Source organism: Dioscorea cayenensis, chromosome 16 (genome assembly GCF_009730915.1).
Source record: "Dioscorea cayenensis subsp. rotundata cultivar TDr96_F1 chromosome 16, TDr96_F1_v2_PseudoChromosome.rev07_lg8_w22 25.fasta, whole genome shotgun sequence".
NCBI classification, from domain to species: Eukaryota; Viridiplantae; Streptophyta; class Magnoliopsida; order Dioscoreales; family Dioscoreaceae; genus Dioscorea; species Dioscorea cayenensis.
The window spans coordinates 13699029-13717310 of record NC_052486.1 but is presented as its reverse complement, the minus strand read 5'-3'; the positions used below and the strand labels follow the sequence as shown (position 1 = coordinate 13717310).

At 40.6% G+C, this 18282-nt stretch overlaps 1 non-coding gene across 1 annotated transcript; it reads left to right on the top strand.

Moving 5' to 3' along the window:
* Positions 1-12365: 12365 nt before the first annotated feature.
* On the top strand, positions 12366-12472 carry LOC120279805. Its single transcript, XR_005542106.1, has one exon. It is a non-coding gene; the product is annotated as a small nucleolar RNA R71 (small nucleolar RNA).
* The last annotated feature ends 5810 nt before the right edge of the window (positions 12473-18282 follow it).

The window sequence follows — 18282 nt, the reverse complement described above, 5'->3', positions numbered from 1 at the left end:
CTATTATGTTGATATTGAAATATATATATATATATATATATGTATTGTTAAAAAATTGAATATAAAATTAGGTAAATAAATATTTTATAAATAAATATTAAAATAGTTTATAATTATTTTTTACAAATTATTGTTTATATTATTAATCTATAATAATAATTAAAAGCAAATTATTTTCAGAAAATCAAAATATCTAAGTAAATTATTAATTATATCAATTACAATTATATTATGTGTGTGAATATATATATATATATATTCTATTATAATTAAAATGACTATATATATTTATTTTATTATAAGTTCATTCGTATTATTAAAATGTAAGGCTAATAAAAAAAAAATATTTGTATAGATAGTTAGTTAGCCATAGACCCATAGTCATTTAATGGGTCTAATCTTAATTAGTTTTAGCTTTTATACTTAATGAAATAAAAGAAGTGGAAATTGCCAAAAAAACCCTCTAAGTTTGTAAAATTGCCAAAAACACCCCGTTAGTTTTGCAATCCCTAAAAACCCACTCCTCTTAAACTCTATGTTTTTCAAACCCCCTAAAGACTGTAACGGATGTGAACGGAGTGAGTTTCAAATTTTATGGATGAAAATGCCCTTGCATGGGGAGTCGTGGGCTCAGACCCATCTCGGCGGTTTGAGAGGAAGTGGGGTGGGTTTCGTAGGGTAACCCCCAATAGATGAATTTATTGGAGCCGCTTTACTTGCTTTTTTTCTCAACTCGCGTCTTCGACTTTTCCATTTCAAGTCGCCTCCGAGTTGTCTCTACCGCGAAGCCTCCTGAATTGGCATTTCATCGCCTTTTTCCCTTTCCACCCGGTATCTCGAAGGAGAAGTCCCCGCGCAACTAGTTGGCATTTTTATCGGTTTGCAATCTAAGGTATTGAGTATGGTTTTTATGTTAACTGCTCATTACAAAGAAAGATATTTCGCTTTTTGTTTTTGTGCTCCTGCTTTTTGTTAGAAGATATTGAAGTCTGCAGGGGGATTTCTACTCGAGATTTTTGTTAGTCTCAGAGGAGATTTCTCGGCTAGGGTTTTTGTTTTGTTTTTGCATTTTCGTATGTATACACTATCAAAATAGTTTTTTCGATTGTTATGATTTGTGTAATATTTATAATGTACATTTCCCATTTCGTTTGATATGGTTGCAGTTTTCCAAATAAGGTTGACGTTTAAGAAATGAGATGTTACAGTTTAAAATTTGTTGTCTCTGTTTAAGTATTCTCGTCTCTGTTTAAGAAAATGGGTCTCTGTTTAACATTTGATATCTCTGTTTAATATCTGATAGGTTACCATTTAAAACCTTATATTTCCGCTTAAACTTTTGTCAATACTGCATGTTGAATGTGTTGTTATTGTGGCAGGCTTGTGATTATGGCGGTCAACCTAGTTAATGGGCGATGCTATTTGACACTGGTAGTGGAGACCTTAGCTTAATTGAAAGATAACATGACCCCTCGACACTGGGAGATTATTCGAAGGACACCGTTTGCAGCGTTCACTGAGCTGGAAGCTATATACCAAGAGAGGGCCCTTCTTGATTCTCTTTTGCAAAGGTACGATGGTCGCACCAATAAATTCAGGATCGGGGAAAGGCTACTGAGTTTCAGACCTCAAGATGTGGCTCTCGTTCTTGGTCTACGTTGCGATGGCGACGCAGTCGTCTTTCAAAAGAAGCAAACCAGGTCAGCGTTCGAAGGGCGGTATCTATCAAAAACCTACGAGAGACATAGAGACTCCATCAAGAGCATTCTGGTGCAACTTGTTCGACAGAGGGGAGAAGAAGATAATTTTGTCAAACTCCTGATGGTGTACCTCATGGGTACAGTCCTCTTCCCAAATACATCATGCTCGGTTCCAAACTGGATCGTTGATTATGTCGATGATCTACCAGCCATGGGGCGATACGCATGGGCGCAGGTGACGCACAAGTGGCTTATGGAGGATATTCCACAAGCAGCCGCCCGAGTGCAAGATAGATGCGCCGGGAAGAAGACCAACACAGGGTACATTAAGGGTTGCTCGGTCGCGCTTAACGTCTGGTTTTACGAGCTGACCGGAACGGGGAAGAAAGTCCGTTTTGGCAAGATCCCAAGGATGCTGTGCTATGGTGAAAGTACTTACCGGAAGCAAGCGACGGTAGAAACCAGCTTGTCATCGCTCGATGGGAAAGAGGTAATAAATCATGGACAATGTTTAACATAAGTCTTTAATGTTTAAACATATTTTTTAGTGTTTAACTTTAGTATTTACCATTTAAAACTTATTCATACTATTTTAAATATTTTGTTCTCCGTTTAAATATATTCCATAACGTTTAAATATATAACCACTCTGTTTAAATATAAAATTTATAGTTTAAAATGAATGATTTCGCTGAAATTGTTTGGTTTACATATGTTAGTTTCCTGAGCTGGTTCCGGCAAATGATGAAGAAGAAATATTTATTGGGGCCAACCGACGGATGGATGCTATTGCTCCGGAACAACTTGCTCGAAGGCAGGATGAGAGGGCAGCCTCTATCGTGCGCGCTCGACGCAGTTCTCCTACTTCCAGCCCACCACGCACACGCAATCCTCGACGTCGGAGAAGCCCTCCCCTACCCCAGCAGATTGCAACAACCCCCCTACCACGACAACGATAGTCCCCCCGATTGTGGCAGCCCCCCGACCATGGCAACCCCTCCGACCGTGGTAGCCCAACCGGCGACATTAGGCGAAGATGTCACCGCAACTCTTATGCAGGCGTGCCAGATATTGATGACCGAGTTTCCTCGGCTTGTCGCTCGTGTTGAGGCACTGAAAGGACGTTCACAACCGACTGCGCCATCCCTCCAAAGAACTGAAGCACCCGGGACAAACGAGGTGTCGGAATTTGACGACGACGACATAATCGGGAAGGTCATTCCAAGACGGCCACATTTGAAGAGACTTGCGAAAAAGAGGAGAACAATACTGCCTCTGTCTCCACCGCCGGCTGAGGATGAAACAATAGCAACACCATCGGCGGCTAATGATGTTACTGAGTCTGTCGCCGTTGATGACATGGCCATGACGGTGGAGGACATCGTAGATGATGTGGCCGTTACCGCGGTTGAGAAGATCGTTAACTCTCTTCTTAATGAATCGATGGACCCGGTGGAACCGGTAGCTGAGATTGCGGCATCAAAGATGGACACAATCCTTGCAGATCAAGAACAAGCTAAGGGTGTGTCTCCCAATGATGCTGTCATCGTGGCCACGGTTGAGAAAGATCATTGAATCTGTTGCCGTGGCCGTGGGTCGTGGCCGACAGTACCGCATCGAAGCAGGACACAATCCCACCACAACTAGAACCATGTAATGATGTGTCTGCGGTTGATGTTGTCGCCGTCATCCCCGCATCGAAGCCAGGCACAATCCCACAACAAGAACAACCATGTAAGGATGTGTCTGCAGTTGATGCTGTCGCCGTCGTCCTCGCATCGAAGGAAGATGCTGCTGGTGCTGAACACCGTAAAGGTGCGACGGCAGTGCCCCATGAAGACCCCGACCGAGCAATGAGAGAGATGATCAAGGCCAATCAACAATGGGACCAGACGGCTCGAAAAGCTTTTATTCCCAAAAAAAAATGGGTTGGCCTGTCTCGTCTTAACAAATATGAGCAGGAGTTGATGAGGATCTTCCTCAACTGCTCTATGGACGGTTAAGTCTAAAGTTTTTATGATAGTGTTTAAAGATTTTATTATAGTGTTTAACGATTTTCTAATAGTGTTTAATGTCTTTATGTTATCATTTAATTTGTCTACTTAACGTTTAATTATATATAATATCATTTAACAATTGATAATATCATTTAAACATTTACAATATGGTCTTATTATATCTATTATCGTTTAACCTCAGCACTATCGTGTGGAAGAATGACGCTGTCAGCACCACATGGGACAAATGCACGTTTAAAACGATCACCGTCTCTTTCCACGATCGCAACGCTGCCGAGATTTGTCTCAGCCACCTTATCCACATACCAAAGCAAACAGTCGTAGCTGGAGATGTCACTGTCATCCAGGACCACCCGGGCATGCTCTTTTCCTAACCAAGCCTGATTTTATGGTATGTGGACACCATGTTCCCGCAACATGTCCTTCTGAATGTCGATGGCCTTGTACAAGGGACGGTTCTTGAGCTTCTGAATCACTCGTGCGCTAACCCATTTTTTGGACGCTTTCGGATGTGACGCCGAACCTATGCCACCACCACAAGTGTGTGACGGGTTGATTGTCTTGATTCTGAAAATTTTTTTGTTATACTCTTTTGATGCATGAAGGCGCCAATGACAACCATCGGCAGCGCATTCCACAGTCACCCGATGTTCTTTGTTCTTTATGAATTTGAAGTCAAAATTCCGTTTGATTGCATGATTTTGAAGTACATCCCTGAAATATTCGACACCGTCAAAACATTGTCCAATATCCAACGATAGCACTTCAGAATGATCTGACGAGGAAGGAAGACATCCCACACCGTCAGGGTCACCATGAGGATGAACGAGAGCACTCGCAGAATCTGAATTCCTGCCAACACTTCAGTCAAATGAAAAGATTAATATGTTAAGCGGAGAATATAATGTTTAAGTGATAATGACAATATTTAAACGTCAAATTAAATACTTAAGCAGTTAACGAATAACGTAAATGACTAGTACAAGATGTTAACCAGTGACGGACATATTTAAACACTAATGAACCCAAACAACTGGAACAAATAAAAGAGAAGGAACTTACAACGAGTAAAACTCATTTTCATTAGGATTCGGCAATGGCACATCTTTTGTCTTGACAACAAGATCAACTACAGCACATTTGAAGATGGAGTGCACGTGACACATCCGCTGGAAGTCAACATCGTTTTCTATTGGACAAACCGTTTTATATCCATCTGGTGTGATGAACTTAACCCTGACAAGAGAAACTTCGAGACTCCCATCGCTCGCATATCTCATCTAACACCAACTTCCCAAGAAGTCTCGAGCCGTGAACATTAGCACTCTTCCCTCCCCGTTGAATCTAGCAATACCACAAAAACTCTCCCATAATATATCGGCCAAAAACCAAATCGATACAAAACCAAATGAAATGAAGAACAAAAAAATAAGTCAAGAAGAAGAAGAAGAAGAAGAAGAAGAAGATGTAAACAACAAAGCAGCGATCGGATAGGGCAAACAAAAAAAGTGCATATATATATATATATCATCGCGATGAAGACAAAAAAAGTGCATAGAGGTTAGACTAGACGTGATGTGATTGGGCGTATTTTTCTCTCCATCCCAAGGGCAAAAAGGAAAATATATGTCACTGTCGCGATGAAGACATATTGTCATCGCTCGATATGAGTATATGTTTAAACGTCAAGCTTTTTATGTTTAAAAGGATACATATAGTGTTTAAAATAACGATTACCGGTTTGAATAAAGTCTATATCATGTAAATAATACGTAAACCGTTTAAATATAGTGATTTAACTGTTTAAAATATATGTTATTGTTTAGATTGAATGCTTTCACTGACATCGCGTTTAAGATGGATACCTCCTGGGTCACTGTTTAATCATCTTTACGTATTTTCTTAAACACCGTTGTCATTGTTTAAAGAGTAACTTGAGTACTGTTTAACTTTTTCTATTATTTACAATGACGTTCTTTTGTTTCCCACATTGTTTTTACTAGGTCTCTGTTTAAATTTCAGAAGTTCACATTCAAATAAGCTTGTTTCGTTTTATTTATAAAACATTTACAACATTTACAATGTCCTCTCGGACTTTGGACACTCACGACTCGACCCTCGTAGAATGAAACAAGTGTCTGTACATTCGAATGCTCACAGCGGTTGCATAACATGCGCATCAACTTGAACCTGCACAACGTACAACATTAAAAAAAGGTTAAACAAACACATTCATGAAAACGTCTATTAATCAATGTGTCATGGTCGGACTTAAGCGAAGATCCTGATAGTTAAACACCGAACGTAATAGTTGTACACTAACGTAATGTTCTTAAATGGTAACAAAAAGTCTCAAGTGATAAATATCAACTCCGTCTTAAAGGATGTTTCCTGATCTCCATCCTCTAGAGAATCCTCCGCAATCACGCAATAAGTGAAAACTTTCTTTTCTTACCCAAGTCGAAATGCTCACTTAATTGCTTGCCCGTCATCCACAGCTGGAGAATCCTCTGCATTTAGACAATTATGCGAGTATTTCAACTTAGGCAGGAAAAGATAGTTTAACTTGTTGCGTGATTACGGCTGATTGATTCTCAAGATAAGGAGGATCACGAGACATCCTTTCAGATAGAGTTGATCTTCAAACTTTCGTCTGACTCCAGCGAATATCATTCACAGGAAGCAGATGACGAGGAGGAAGAGGATGAGGAGGAGGAGGAGGAGGAGGATGATGAGGACGACGAGGAGTTGTTGTCCATGGAAAGGGTTCTTCCTTGTTATTTATGGTGTGAAGTCCACAAGCAGGCTGACTCTTCATATCCGAGAAAAAAGTTAAACGCACAGTGGACCGACATGGACTGATGATAACGAACGGGTGTTCGGATATTTATGTTACCGTGCATAAGAATTAATGCCGTCATTAATTCTTATGCACGGGATACCATAACCTTGCCACCTGCCACGTGCCACCTGCCAATAATTCAGATCAAACGAAAAAGATCACTGTTTTACGCAGAGACTTTGAGAATTTACACGTTAATATGAATAGTTATACATGTAAAGACAAAGTTAAACGGAGATGACAATTATTAAACGGAGATGAAAATTATTAAACATATTGGTAATATATTTAAATGGATAATAGCAAATAGTTAAACAGTATTTAAAATATACAAATAGATAACCATAAACGAGAAGAACTTTACAACAAAATGAACTTGTTTTCAAACGGAGACGACAATGGCACATGCTCTGTCTCGACAATAAAATTGACTACCGCTCATTTGAAGATGGAGTGCACTTGACCAATCCGATGGAAATCAACTTCATTTTCTGTTGGAGAAACCGATTTATATATTTCGGGTATGATAAACTTCACCCAGACTACCACAAATGAGCTGCCATAATAAACACCTGCGGAATGGTCAAACTGATAGCAACGAAGAGATTCTCACCGTATTACGAAACCGGCAGAACTGAAGTCGAACAACTCAAATGAGGAGAAATGAGGAGAACAACAAGATGTAATGCAACTCCTAGGCATTGTCTATCAGAAACCAAGCAGAAAGCCCTTGAAAAGGTTGAACATGATGTGATTTGGCGCTTTCTTTTCCCACCATTTTCAAGGCCAAAAATGGGATTTCACAACATGGACCCATTTGAAGTGAACGGTAGGGGGTAAAAGGGAAGTTAAACACTAACGGAAGGGTTGTCCGGGGTGTGTAAAAGTAGGAGGGGGTTTTTGGGAAGTTTTGAAAATTACGAGGGGTGAATAGTAATTTTCCCATAAAAGAAACAAGGCAATGAAATTAACATAAAAATAATAATAACAATAATAATAATAATAATAATAATAATAAATTATTGAGAAAAATGAAATTCGTAAGTAAACTATTAATCATATGAATTATAATTAAATTTACATTATTATTAGTTTACATAATAATTATATATATTATAATTAAAATAAATATATATATATTTTTTTACAATTATATTTTAAATATTTTATAAATATTAACACTAAAATAAAAATTATAATCATTTATGTGAAGTTTTATTTCGAAAGTTTTACCAACGGAATAGCAACGGAACCATTCCGTTGCTACATTTCCGTTCTTATTCAACTATGTTCCGTTGCTATTCTTTAAAATTCTGTCGGTAATGTAAATAAAAACAAATTGAATATAGGAAGTCTTATTCCGTTGGTAAGTTGACTAGGATTTCGTCGCTAATGTCTAATAATAACAATAGAATATTTCTGTAGCAATTTAGTTGCAACGTAAATTCCCAGCAAATTTCGGGCGCTAAAGTTTTACCAGCAGAATAGCAACGGAACCATTCTGTTGCTACATTTCTGTTACTATTCAATTATATTTTGTTGCCATTCTTTAGAATTCCATCGGTAATTTAAATGAAAACAAGTTAAACATATGAAGTTTTATTCCATCGGTAAGCCGACGTGGATTTCGTTGCCAATGTCTAATAATAACAACGGAATATTTCCTAGCATTAGTTGCAACAAAAATTCCCGACAAATTTAGGGCGCGTAGGTTTTACCAACTGAATAGCAATGGAACCATTCCGTTGCTAAAGTTCCGTTGCGATTCATCTATATTCCGTTGCTAAGTTTTAAAATTCCGTTGGTAATGTAATAAAATCAAGCTGAACATATGAAGTCTTATTCCGTCGGTAATCCGACGCGGATTCCGTCGCCAATGTTTAACAATAACAACGGAATATGTCCGTACCAATTTTTCTGTTGCCTTTTCCTGTTTTTCTTGTAATGGCTGGTACTGCCACCACGGCCATGCACTAACCTGCTCATAACCTTGTCCAAATATCGATATGCAGGTCAAGAAAGGCATGTGGCTTTGGACACTGCTGCTTCATACTGGCCCTGACAGCATAGCACTCCATATGCTCTCTGGGGGGTCAAGGTGCCAGGATAATCCGTTGGCAACTGAGTGTACTCCTCAATATCTGTGAATGCCTCCTCATACAATCCCAGCCGGGTTGAGAACTGTGTCATGCTCATGGTGTGGTGATCCCCTAGTGCTCTAAACTGTATAGCATTGCCACTGTCAAATCTGTCATAAGTACTGTCAAACTCAAATGATGATAGCACCTCAAGTATAAGTGCACGGATAGTAGGCTCTCTCATTGTCAATAACTGTCCCTAACCTCCAACCGAGACAAGATCCTCTACCTCATTCACCCACTCGCCTCCCCGTTGTATATCTCGCAATACGCTCGTGTCTAGGAAGCTAGTCTGTCCGACCCAAAGCCTCAACAAACGCTCAAAATGAGCCTAATGCTAGGGAATAGTGAACTCATTATGCTCTACCTCAAGGGACTACTCTGTGGGATGTTTTCAGGTATCAATCTTAGTACTAGGTGCCATATTTATAAGAATAAAAAAGAAATCACTCAAAATGGCTTGAAGGAATAATGCTGCAGGAATTCCCACTGTCCTGTTTAAATTCCACACGCCCGTGTGGATCCATGGGGCGTGAAAAACGCACGGCCACACGCTAAAAACTTATAAATACATTATTCACTAGTTTCATTGCTTAAAATCAAGAATTTATGGAGAAAAGAAGGAAAAAGGGTTTAATAATGAGCTGAAGATGAAACTTTCAAAACTGGTAGAAAAATTGAGTAAAACTCCTCAAAATCAATGTTGTGAGGTCGGGAAAGGTGTTAGGAGTGTTCTCGGAGTAACTAGATGTGTGAGGATGAAGAAGAGTGGAAAGATTTTTAAAGAAAACCCGCGGCTCTTTCGTTCTTTGTCACTCGCACGGGCGTGCAGAAATTACCCATGCCCGTGCGCCTCCACGGGAGAGATCACAGGTGCAGACGCAGGCCCTTGTTCACTCTTGGGAAAAACACTCAAGTCTCTCTAAATGAATACATACGGGCATGCGGAAAATACCCACGCCCGTGTGCCCGATCCACAGGGGCACCCCACGCCCTATGGCTTCTTTGTCCAACCCGAGAAAACTCTAAGTGTTTCACACGCCCATGCGGAAATTCCCCACGGCGTTGACTTGTACAGGGCCAGTTCATAGGGCACTCGCACGCCCCTGTGTATTCTCAGGATGGATGAGATCTCCTCTGTAGAGATCCACACAGGCGTGCGGAAATCATCCATAGCAGTGTGTTCATCACAGGGTCATCCGCAGGGGCGAGTCCACGCCCCTGTATCTTCTCGGGAAAAATCTCTAAATCTTTATAGGAAGACACACGCCCGTGTGGAAATTACCCACGGGTGTGTGTATCTCACAAGGTAGTTCAGAGGGGCAAATCCATGCGCTTGTGCCTCCTCTGGATGAGCTCTCAGTAGAAATCCACGGCCTTGTAGAAATTCTGCACCCCTCATTCATTTTCTCTGGATGGCTTAGGGAAACTGCAGGCTCTGCAGAAAATTCCTATACATATAAAAACACTCAGAGCCTGCTTCTAGCATGCAAAATATACCAGAGAAAAACATGAAACATGCTCAGACAACCAACAATTTCACCATAGACATTTAAGCACACGATAACACCAATTCATCTATAATAGAATCACAGCGATACATCAAAACATATAGACACCAACACTCAATATCTTATTCATGCAAACACTAAACTAATAATTAACAAAACAGTAAGTGCTTGGGTTGCCTCTCAAGAAGCGCTTGTTTAATGTCACTTAGTTTGATGTACCTTTTCTTACCTCATGGGGACTCGTAGATGAAGGTTTCCCTCTTACCCATGACTTGAAAGCACGATGAGAAAAGCCTCTTGATGGTAGAGGGAGAGTTGTCGAGCTTGTTACCACTTAAAGGCTTGTCACCCTTGATCCCTTCGTGCACATCCCCAATAGGCTTAGGGCATTTCTTGTGGCGTTTTCTTGCTCGCTTCATCTTTCAGAGCATATTTTTCACTATCCCCGGTGTAGGCAGTACTTTCTCCTCTAGACCAAGCATCATTAATTCCTTGTTCTCCTAGTCTTGGTCAAGCAAGCCCTCGTATGGGTACGAATTCAACATTTCATGCACATATTCATCGATTAGTTCATCAGTAGTGTCAAAAAAATATAAAGTATCATCAAAGTCAAGAGAATATCACATGGCTTCGGCGAGGCGGTATGTGAGCTTGTTATCTCCAACACTAAGTGTCAACTCCCCGCCATCCATGTCGATCAATGCCTAGGAAGTGCACGAGAATGGCCTCCCAAGTATCAAAGGAACATCTCCATCCTCATTGACATCCAACACTATGAAATCTACAAGAAATATGTACTTGTCCACCTTAACAAGCACATCTTTAATGATGTCCCTCGGATATCACACCATTTCGTCTGCTAGTTGGAAAGTAATCTGAGTGGGCCTAGGCTCTCCCTAAGCCTAACTTTTGAAAGAAAGAGTATTGAATGGCATTGATACTGGCCCCTGAGTCTGCCAATGCCATCTCTTCACCCAAGTTGCCGATGTTGCACGGGATAATGAAGCTTCCTTGGTTTTTCTTCTTCTTTGGCATATTCTTTTGCAAGACCGCCGAACAATAGGCGTCTAAGATCACCGATGCACTCTCTTCCAACTTCCTCTTGTTAGTCAATAAATCTTTCAAGAACATAGCACACTGAGGCATTTGAGACAATGCCTCCACAAAAGGAATGTTGATGTGTAATTGCTTGAATAAACCCAAGAACTTTTTGTATTGCTTATCATTTTGGTAGTTCCTCAATCTAGAAAGATAAGGGATTCTTGGCTTGTAAGGTGGGGGTGCGACCTCCTTCTCCTTAGTTGCTTCCCTCTCAACCTCTACGACCTCTGGTGCTTCAACATTGGTCTTCTTACTTGGAAACCTACCTTTAACCTCACGACAACTTCTCAAAATGATCATCTTCAAATGCTCTCGTGGGCTGTTTTCGGTGTTACTCGGTAAGCTTCCTTATGGTATCTCCGATAGAGACTTTGTGATTTGCTCCACTTGATTTACTAGGTTGTGCAATGAAGTGGTGTGGTTGCGAAGTGTAACCTCGACCGATTGAAATCATGTATCCGATGATTGCACAAATCGAGTCAAGGCTTTCTCTAAGTCTGTCATCCTGGTCTCCAAACCTGAAACTCTATTTTCCATGTTCAGGGCTTGTTATTGTTGTTGGAAACATAGTTGTGCTATGGCCTTTTGTTGCCTTTAGTTACTCCATATGAAATTTGGGTGATTCCTCCACCCCTGATTGTAGGTGTTTCTATAAGGATTGCTTGGTTTCTCATTGCATTACCAATAAAGTCCATTTGCTCAACGGATAAAGTACCACCAATGGCTATCGGGCAATCGGATGGGGCATGTCCTCCCAGCATCCATCATAATTCATTACAACTACCAATCTGGGAGAAGTTAGAGTGTCTAACTTCTTACTTAATACCTCTACTTGGGCCGCCAACGATGAAACCGCATTGATCTCATGGAGCCTGTCCACTTTCTTCTTTTTCTTTGCATTCCATTGGTATCTATTCATAGCCATTTCTTCTACTAATTGTTGGGCTTCATCGGGGGCCTTTTTCCCCATTCTACCTCCTGCGGTGGCATCTACAAGTTGTCATGTACTTGGATTCAACCCGTTGTAAAAGGTCTGAATGATCATCTATTCGGGGAATCCATGCTATATGCACTTCTTCAAAAGATCCTTGAATCGCTCCCATGTCTCAAACAAGGACTCGAGCTCCATCTGAACAAACGATGATATCTCATTGCGAAGCTTTACTGATTTCCCCTGAGGAAAGTACCTTGCAAGAAAAGCTTTGACCATTTCATTCCATGTCGTGATGGATGCTCATTGGTTGGAAGAGCTCGATCACTGATGATGATTCATGGGGTCCCAAATCGAGTAAACAACCTCTTCAGAAATTTCACCACCGTTCTAGCATCTTTGCTTGGAAGAGCTTGAGCTTCCACCTATTTAGAAACATAATCAACTGCCACCACTATGTATTGATTACCATTGGACTTCAGGAATGGTCCCATGAAGTCAATTCCCCACAGATCAAACAACTCACAAAATTGCATCGGATTTTGAGGCATCTCATCTCTTCGCGATAGGTTTCCAGCCCCCTAATAACTATCACATCGAAGAACAAACTGATGGGTATCCTGGAATAAAGTTGGCCAATAGAAACCGGCGGCCAAAACTTTCTCAGCAGTTCTGCTCAAAGCATAATGCCCTCCAACGGGACCCGAATGACAGTGCGCGATAATGCTCCAACCTTCCTCCCTAGACACACATCTTCGAACCACATGGTCAGCAAAAATACAGAACAAGTAAGGATCATCCCAAAAATAGTTCTTCAAGTCACTGAAAAACTTTTTCTTCTGTTGAAAACTGAGGACGTCCTTCAGTATCTTTCCAGACAAATAGTTTGCAAAATCCATGAACCATGGAGTATCCTATGACTCTGACTCCTGTACCGCATACAAATGTTCTTCAAGGAAGTAATCATTGATTTCCCTGCTTGCCAGTTCTTGCCCCTCACAACCTTATAATCTTAAAAGATGATCCGCAACTACATTTTCGGTTCCCTTCTTATCTTTTATTTCCATATCGAATTCTTGTAATAATAAAATCCACCGAATCAATCTCGGCTTTGCGTCAGCATTAATCATGAGATAACGGAGTGCTGAGTGATCTGTAAACATTGTGACCCTAGATAGAATGAGGTATAGTCTGAACTTGTCAAAAGCAAACACCACTGCTAAGAACTCCTTTTTGGTGGTTGTATAATTCTCTTGAGCACTTGTGATAGTTATCCTAGCATAATAAATCGGTCAAAACTGCTTGTCTTTCCTTTGTCCCAAAACTGCTCCCACAACTTAATCACTCGCATCACACATGAGCTCAAAGGGTTTATTCCAATCCGGTATTGTCAAAATTGGTGCTTGCACTAATCTCTCCTTCAACAAATTGAATGCACTCAGACAGTTATCCCCAAAATAAAAAGGTGCATCTTTTTCTAGGAGTTTAGTCAATGGCTGCATGATCTTTGAAAAGTCCTTGATAAACCTTCTGTAAAAAACTGCATGATCTTCGCGTCACACATGAGCTATAGGGATTTGAAAGTATCCCGACATGCCATCAATGAAGAAATAAAATTGATGCCCTGCCAATCGTTCCAACATCTGATCGATAAATGGCAATGGGAAATGATCTTTTCGAGTGCCATCATTTAATCTTCTATAATCAATGCAAACTTGCCATCCTGTAACTGTCCTGGTTGGAATCAATTCATTCTTTTCATTTCTCAAAACTGTCATTCGCCTTTTTTTCGGAACCACTTAAGTTAGGCTCACCCATACACTATCGGATATGGGGTAAATAATCCCTGCATCTAAGAGCTTGACCACCTCCGCCTTGACGACTTCCTTTTTGTTTGGATTTAGTCTTCACTACGGTTGGATCACAAAATTTATAGTCATCTTCCATTAAGATTTTATGAGTACAAAAGAAAGGATTTATACCGTTGATGTCTAAAATCTTCCACGCAATAGCCAACTTATGCCTTTTGAACATGCTAATAAGTTTGCCCTTTTGATCCACAGACAAGTTCGAAGCTACAATCACCGGGAGTTTAGATTTTTCCATCAAGAAGGCATACTCCAAATGTGTTGGCAAGGTTTTAAGCTCATGTCCTGGTGGTTCAACAATTGATGGGCGCAACCTACTCTCTATCAATCTGTCAATCTCCTCAAAATCATTCGCCTCCTGTTCAAACTCATTCTTCCCCTCTTCCTCTTGTGAATGTGTTTCTGTATGGTCTTCAATGACTATCGATGCCTCCATTCCACAAATCTCCCTTTTGGACATCGACACACCTACAGAGAATTGTTCTTGCCTTTGTTCATGATAAGACAAGTCAAACTGAGCGAGAACTCTCTCCAAACTTTCTTCTAAGTGATCACTCATCGATACCAATGTAGATCTCTCAAACTGATATAACACACTATCTAATTCACAGTTTCGCTCTTGAATTCTAGCGTTGTACCCTTCAATTGATTCTTCCATAAGTTGTTGAATAATATATGGTTCTTGCAAAAGATAACACGTTGTGTCCTGTACTGCAAACAATTGAACTTTCTGTTCCACATTTTCAACCATCGCCATGATAGTGTCGCATAACTCGGGCATGCCAATCATTTTTCTGTAGTCAAAGGAAAGGAAAACAAATCAGAACGATAATAGAAATAGAAGATGTGAAATAGAATGCATGAATGAATAACTAAGAAAACAAAGTGCAAAGTATCTCTAAACGCCTACTCCCCGGCAACGGCACCAAAAACTTGACAACGCCCTTGCGTATGTCCCGCAAGTGCACGGGTTTGTCAAGTAATAAAATCCTAGGTGAGTGGGTATCGTATCCATAGGGAGTAGGGAATAAAAATACTTAAATTGTTTCTTAACAAAGTGAAAGCTGAATAATGGTTTTGTTAACAAGATGTAATGTAAACAAGAATAAAAGAGACAAGAAAGAGAAGCACAAGTAATGAGGAGGTAAGGCAATTGATATAAATGGGGTACTCGGATATTGTTCCGCCTAGGACAATCGGTTCAAGTGCAAAACCCTCTATTATACTTCCTAACTAATGCATTAATGAGTCATGAAGATCCTTCAATACATGGTCCCAAATTTAAGGTCAACCATACCTGACTCTATACATGTCTCGGAGGAGAAATCGAACATTCTCAACACCTCACACTCATACAGAATCGCAATGAGTTCTAGGGATTCCAAGTGATAAATCCTCTTCCTAGATGTAGACCTAACCCTTTGGTCCAAGTGGAAGGTCCCTAGTCACAATTAAGCCATAGGTACTAAATCACTTCAACGCTTCACTCCTTTACCTCTACAACTAAGCCCTAGCGGAAGGTCATCCGTTAGCCCATTCACTCTACTATGACCGCAAAGAACTCAAAAAAATGGAGGTAGGATAAATCAGACTGGAGGGGAAAGGGGACCCTCCGCTTCCTGTTGACTTACCCTCTCAACCCTTTCCAATTTAGCTTTGTCTAACTCTCGTGGTTTGTCGCTCACTTACAAGGGTTAGCAATAAGAACTCTCAACCCTAGTGTCACTCTAAGGAAGTATTCATTCAATCATACATTCAAGATTGGAACTCAATTAAAGCATAAATTAATGAAAGCATAATAAAAGGTTTAATGAAACATATACATCCTAGGGTTCACAAATCCAAGTACCCACTAGGGGGTTTAGCTCTCCATGGAGCTAGTTATAATCAACAATGAAATCGAATGTAAAAGCAAGTAATCCATAGAAAATCCCCCCGATAGTCATGACGATGGTCTTGTGGAGAAGCCTCGACTCTTCCAAAGGTCCCTTTGTCCGGCCTAGGATACACCTCGACGGATCGATGCTGATGAAAACTCTCCCACTAACCTTCTTCTAAATGGATCGTGATGTCGAAGCTGTAGAACCTCTTCAAATCCCTTACCAATACCTCTCAAAACCCTAGCCGCCACCCTCTCTAAAGTTGGGGAAAAGATAGGGAAAAGAATTCTGAAATCGGGGCTGAAATCGGCCATAAATAGGGCTGGAATCGGGCATCCACACGCCCCTGTGGATTTTCCACATGGGCCTATGAAAATTCCACACGGGCGTGGATAATGTCCACACGGCCGTATGGATTCTCTGAACTTCACTTTTTCGCCCGGCTGTGAACAGAACCTGCTACAGTAATGGCCGGAAACACTCATGAATCCATGTTTTCATTGAGATAACGTAAACGGGCACACGTTTACGTCGTAGATCATTTTGCTTCTTCAATAAACGACTTCATTGATGAAGATCTTGCTATCAATGCACAAGCCGGGATACTCGAATGTGACTGCCTTTGTGCTTCTCGAAATCATGGTGCTAACTTGAATACAAGGAGGTTGGCACACATTCTTGCATCTTGAACCTGACTTATGACTTTGCGTTTGAACCTTCTCAAGATTTCCTCCAAATGGTGCGTTCACAACCTACATTGGCTTCTTACTTTAACATTCGGCTTCATAACCCTATACGCATGAAAGTAACATAAATGCACACATATTAGCGCTAAAACCTGATAAAAGTAATACTCATCATAAGAAAAGAATAGTTCGCATTCTTATCACACAAGCACTTATCATGCACCAAAAGAATGAAAACAAAATTAGAACGATGATAGGATAAGAAGATATGAAAGAGAATAAATGAATAGCTAAGATCGCAATGTGCAAATTATCTCTAAACGCCTGCTCCCCGGCAATGACCCCAAAAACTTTACAATGTCCCTTGTGTGTGACCCGCAAGTGTATGGTTTTGTCGAGTAATAAATCCCAAGTGAGTGGGGTATCGTATCCACAGGGAGTAGAGAGTAAAAATACTTAAATTGCTATTTAACCACGTGAAAGTGAACAATGATAGTGTTGATTAAATTTAATGAAAACAAAGATAAAAAGAAACAAGAATAAGAGGCAAAAGTAAGTGAGAGGCAAGGCAATCGATAGAAGTGGGGCACTCGAGCAATGCTCCCTATAGGATTAATGTTTCAAGTGCAAGACCAACTATTATACTTCCTAATCAATGCTCAATGAGTCATGGAAATCCTTAAGCACACGGTCCTAAATTTTAGGTCAACCGTGACTAACTCTACACTATGTCAAGATGGAGAAATCACTCAATCTTAACACCTCACACTGTGTAAAGCTGCATGTATAGACCTAACCCTTTGGTCCAAGCGAAAGGCCCCTAGTCACATCTAAGCCCCAAACACTAGAGTCCCTTCAACTCTTCACTCTATTGCTTGCGCAACTAAGCCCCAATGGAGTTCAACCTCTGGAACTTCACTCTATTGTGACCGCAAAGAACTCAAGGAAATGGAGGTAGGATAAATCACACCAGAGGGTAAAGGGGAGGCTCCGCTATCTCTCGATTCACCCTCTCAACCCTCTCCAATCAAGCAATGTCTAACCCTCATAGTGTGTCACTTATCTACAATGGTTACCAAGATGGACTCTCAACTCTAGTGTCACTATAGGGGAGAAATCATTCCACAAGCAATCAAGATTGGAACTCCATTGAAACATCTATTAAGGAAAGCATAATAAAAGATCAATGAAACAATAAGATCCTAGGGTTTACAAAATCCAAGTACCCACTATTGGGTTTAGCTCTCCATGGAGCACAACACAATCAACAATGAAATCTAAAGTAAAAACAAGTGTTCTATAAGAAAACCCCCTCGGTAGTCGTGTCGATGGTCTTGTGGAGTAGCCAATTCTTCTCCAAAGGTCTCTTTATCCGACCTAGGACACACTTCGGCGGATCTATACCGATGAAAGCTCCCCCAATAACCTTCTTGCAAGCGAATCACAGTGTCAAATCCCTCAAACCAATCTAAAGACTTGCTAAAAGCCTCTCCAAACCCTGGTCGATGGCTTCCCAAACGATGGAGAAAAGTGGAAGAGAAGAGGGGAAAAAGATTCCCAAAATCATGCTGAATCGAGGCTTAAATTGGGCTTGAATCAAGCATCCA